This window comes from Cavia porcellus, unplaced genomic scaffold (assembly GCF_034190915.1).
Source record: "Cavia porcellus strain 051 isolate PalLab524CR breed Dunkin Hartley unplaced genomic scaffold, mCavPor4.1 scaffold_4, whole genome shotgun sequence".
Classification (NCBI taxonomy): Eukaryota; Metazoa; Chordata; class Mammalia; order Rodentia; family Caviidae; genus Cavia; species Cavia porcellus.
This window is the reverse complement of record NW_026947487.1, coordinates 43,459,123-43,464,167: the sequence shown is the minus strand read 5'-3', so window position 1 is coordinate 43,464,167 and position 5,045 is coordinate 43,459,123. Positions and strand designations below refer to the sequence as shown.

Here is a 5,045-nt window from a genome sequence, read left to right as displayed (position 1 = left end):
GAAGCCAGTTGCTACTTACCAGATATTAAAATACATGTTGCAAAAAACCAAAACAAGCCTTTCACATACCCTGAAAGTAAAGAAAGAAAGAAGCCCAGATCTAACTTACCTAGAAAGAAAAACATGCATTGGGACTATAATCCCCATTTCTGTCACACACACAAGAAAGAGAAAAGCTCAAGAAAGAATAAAGCGTGTGATTATGAGCTCAAAAGGTCAGATTATTTTTATTCCCAACGTAAGCACAAGTCAACATCAAAACCTCACCATGAAGAAATCCACTACCATCCTGGAAAAAAACAAAGCAAGCCTTTCATTTATGCTTGTATAATAACAGAGTCGATGAATGTGACACCTAAAATGATACGTTGGAATATTCCCAAGAACATCTTAAAAACAAACTGTAGAGTTCCCCAGGTGGCCAAGATGTCTCTCACGTGGAACATGCGGAGGTTGGTGAGGAACTTGGGGTTGTTTTAAGGGTCATTGAGCACAGATAATTAAATTCAATATACCTAGAAAGGTTTGTCTGACTCAAAATTCTGGTTGTTATTGTAATAGAGTGTCAACTGGTTTCCTCATGAATGATTTTCTCACTTTATATAGTTTATAACTGAAGTAGGTTTGTGCAAATTGTTCTGAGAGGCAGGAAGGAGGAGCAGACGATTTGGAGTTTAGCCTGTCACGCACGCGCCCTGGTGACACTGCCTTCTAATGTGAAGAGGTGCAGGCCACAGATTCAGAAGCCCTCTCTCCACCTCCGAGTAAGTGTGAGTAGGACTTTTAACTTCTACACGAGACAGATAATTTCTGCAGTTAGGAAGACAGAAATACAGACCCTGAAGAGGGGAAAATTTAGATACCAGCAAAGGTTCCAGTGACAAATGTCACACAATACAGGGGAAAATGCTAAATTATGTCTCTTGAGTTGAATGTCTTTTTTTTCAATTGGTACCAGGAATTGAACTCAGGACATTGTGCTTGCCAAGCAGGCACTGTACCACTGAGCTAAACTCCTGGCCCATTTCTCTCATACTCATTTGGTGGATTGTAAACTATCAACCTAAGCCAAACCTGCCTTCCCCATTTTCCATCTTCTCCCCCAGGGGTATTTTGAAACAGCTCCTAGATATATCATTTTACCTACAAATATTTTACAATGCATCTCCATGAGAGCTAAGTCCATCTTATTCTTTCATTGCCACTTACTCCTCTCCAACCCATTACACAGGACAAACCGTCCCCTCTGAGATCTCTCCCATGGGGTCAAAGGCGTTTTCTTCAGACCGTAAGAATCTCTCTCCCCTCTTTCATCTCCTAGAGGGAGGTCATTTTACCCACTCTTCTCTGGTGATACCCCAGTGCCTGGATAATTCAGAGGATCACTCTCCAAATTGAAACTCAAAAATACTACCAGGTTGATTGAATGCGCCTCAAAATATAGGAGAAGATGTGGTGGTTAAAAAAAAATAATAAAGTATTGCCACAGGCTGCAAGTGGGCAGGTTAAACCGTGCATTTTCTCCAAGCTTTCAATTCGGGATGGAAAGCAGAAGATACAGGGATTAGACTTCAGCCAGGGTGGCACATGCTTGTAATCCCAGAACTCTGGAGACTGAGGCTGGAGGGTCATTGTGAGTTCAAGGTAAGAGTGGGCTACAAATTGAAGGTCAGCCTGAACTGCATAGTGAGACCTTGTCTCAAAAAAAAAAAAAAAAAAAAAAAAACAACAATGTGGGGGAGAGATTAAATTTCCCCTCTGGACACATTCAGAGGTCTCTGAAGCTCCTCCCCACACTATGATGTCACTGACTTCTCTGCTGTGTCACAAGCAGCATTCAGGAGGCTCTCAGTGGCCTGAGTGCATAGCTCAGGAGCAGAGGCTGGCTGAGCTTCCTGATTGGCCTGCCTGCCTAACCTGGGAACCCCATAATTCTCTCTTTGGGGGCCTGAGGCTGCTGATTGTGGAGCAGAGGAAATGGCCTGCCCTGGACTGAGGAGGGGAGCTAGGGAGGGGGATGGCTCCCTGGCCTGCCTCTGGCTTCCTGCACCAAAGAAAGGATTGTTTAGGGCAGGATAACTTAGGGATCATCAAATCACTCAACTTGCCCATCACTGAGGAAGAATAAAGTATACAAAAGCATATTCTGACAGCACATCCATTTATGTTTAAAGGTTAAGAAATTCTGCCCCCCACCCCGCATGCCCAGATGGCCCATCAGAATGGTGAGAATAAAGCAGGTCACTGTGAAACCCCAATTCAGGAGCCTGTTGTGAAAGAGCTTGCCATCAATGAAAGGGAGAAGCCCTTCCCGGCAGGATGATCCTCCCTGCTGGTGTGGGATACCAAGAAGAAGCACATACAGGGGTTCTTGCCTGAGAAACTTCCACAGCAGGACCCCAGCATTCTCGCTGACATGGAGATGCAGGAGCCCCCCCTGCACGAATCCAAAGAGGGGGGCACTCCCCTCAAACAAGTGTGAGCTCTGTGGCTTGGTGGACTCTGCCTACAAGTTCCAGCGGTCCAAGTGCCTCTGCTATAAGGCTTGTGCAAAGAGGTGTGATGAGGGCCACAACAAAGGAGTAAATCTTTTCCACTGGACTGGAGCAAGTTGAAGTTAAGTAGCACAACCCACAGGTGCTACCAGGCCAGCAAGACAATCTACTGACACCTCCCAAGGATGCCAGGAAGTACCAGCAGGCACTGCGCCCTTTTCAGTTACTGCTGCACTGCAGATGCCACACAGCCGGAAGACTGCCCCTGCTCAGCTGTCTCCAATTATGAGGAAGCCCTGTCACTCATCTCAGCCAGCCCTTCCACCTCTAGCTGGCGACAAGCCCAGTGGGACCTGAAGCTCCCTGACACGCACATGTGGGATCTAGTGGGCATGGGTACTACTTCCTACCAAGGGACCCCACCAGTGGGACACAGGTGTCTAGGAATTCACTTGCTCTCAAAAAGCCAAATGTCAAGGAGATGTGTCCATAGACTAGAGACCCGGAGAGTCCAGCTGAGAGCCTGGATCCCTCAGCAATGTGCTGCACAAGTCCAGCTGAAGACCTAAAGCCCATGGCAATGTCCTCCAGGAGTCCAACTGGAGGCCTAGAGCCCATGACAATGTGTTACGCAAATCTGTACCAAGAGTCTGCAAAGGTTAGTAGTGGAAGCTAGAAAGTCTGCACCAGATCTGTGCCAGCAGGCTGAGAGATCTGTACTGAGGCTGGGAAATGATGCTCAGGGTAAGAATCAGAGCTCCCTCAAAGAGAACCACAGCCATCCTCAGTGACAGCGAGGACCTGAGCACCTCTCATGATGAGAGCAGCTAAGTTTATGTTAGGAAATCCAGCATTACAAGTTTCTCCCGGAGAATCTGTACTGCACCATCTTCCTCTCCAGGTCTCCCTTTTGTGCTGTTGGCAGTGATCCCCAGGTGGGCTTCCACACCCAGCACCACGCTGATTCAGTTCAGCTGGGTGTTACATATTGATCGTTAGTTATTCCACCACACTCAGCCCTTTCATCTCTGTATCATTGTGGGAAGAGAAATTTTCATGGACTACAAGCAGTGAAACAAGTTACTTTTTAATCTCCCTTAACTGAGTCAAATATTAACAGATGTGTCACAGCCTGGCAGGTACCCTGAAAGGAAAGAGAGAGGCCCAATTCATTTACCTAGAAAGAATGATCACTGGACCCTGTGATTCCCATTCCCATTACAAGCACAGGAAGGAGAAAAGCAGAAGAAAAAATAGTGTGAGTGAGAGTCAGCAATAGGAAGAAAAGTCCGCAAGACATCGTCCATGAGTCCTGACCATTCTCCCCATTCTCTTGGCCTCGTAACAGCACCAGCACCCCTAGTTAACTGGCCCTACCTAATCCTGTGTATAGAACAGGACATTCTGGATCAAGAGGCCCTGGGCTCCGGAATGGGGAACTTTGTGCAAACACACAATGGACAGGGACCATGGCTTAATGGTCCCATATCCCAGAAGTTAGATTCAGCTTCCTGCGCCTCTGCTACCCTGTTACACTGTTCACCCTGTCAGAGGGCCGCTGTTCTGGCACTGTGGAGCCAGGGTCCCCACTCAGGCTTTAATAAAGCCTGTCCTGGTTGAAAGTCTTTTCCTCTCTCCTCGCTATTTCTTGTTTTTTTTTTTTTTTTTTTTTTGGTACTGGGAATTGAACTCACGATCTCACGCTTTCCAGGCAGGCTCTGTGCCACTGAGCTGTATCGCCACCCCCCTCTTTATTTCTTACAGGAAAGATCAGCTTATTTCCACCCCCAGTGAAAACAGGTCAAAGTCTCATCATGAGGCTGTTGATCCGTCCTGAAAGAAAACAAAAAACCAGCCCCTTATTTTTTTTCTTTCTTCCAAAAAAGTATGATTTTTTAATGATGTTGGGGGCCATACAGTTTTAAAAATGCATTAAGTCCCATTGGTGGCAACCTATTCCTGACACAGGCCTCAGGTCATGGCAGACCCTTGCTTGTTAGGACCTTTAGGAGTCACTGAAAGAGCCCCTGTCACCAAAGGTCACAACAAGAAAATCAGCCACAACTGCACCTGAAGGAGGAGACATAGCTGTTGGTGGTGGTGTCAGACAAGCCACTTCCTCTCCCTGGGGTGCTGGGGGAGTAGGAGAGTGAGGGGGTGGCATAGTTCTAGGGCCCTGGAGGAGCACAGACCGGGAACCTCCCCGGACTGCATCCTGTGATATAAATGATGGAAATGTATTAAAATGCCTTGTCTCCCTCAGTCCCACGATGTCATGGGCAAATCCATGCCAAGAAACCCTGAAGGGAGTTCCACCAATTCACTCCCCCAGGGTCAGGAATGTGGAGCCTTAGTCTGATGGGAGGATGGCAGTGAATTTCACTAAATAAGTGGAAAAGAACTTCACGAGAATAAAATTCCACAAACACACACATATTTGCACACACACGGGCACACACACAAATCAATGTTCAACATGAAAAGTTCCTTTTTCTCTCTTGAAGGCTGATTTCATGAGCCCGACAAGCACAGTCCTGTCTGCTGAGCGGA

General features: G+C 46.9%; 1 pseudogene; it reads left to right on the top strand.

The window, feature by feature from the left end:
- Positions 1 to 2,209: 2,209 nt before the first annotated feature.
- Positions 2,210 to 2,988, top strand: LOC111753817 (polyhomeotic-like protein 2; annotated as a pseudogene).
- Positions 2,989 to 5,045: the final 2,057 nt, after the last annotated feature.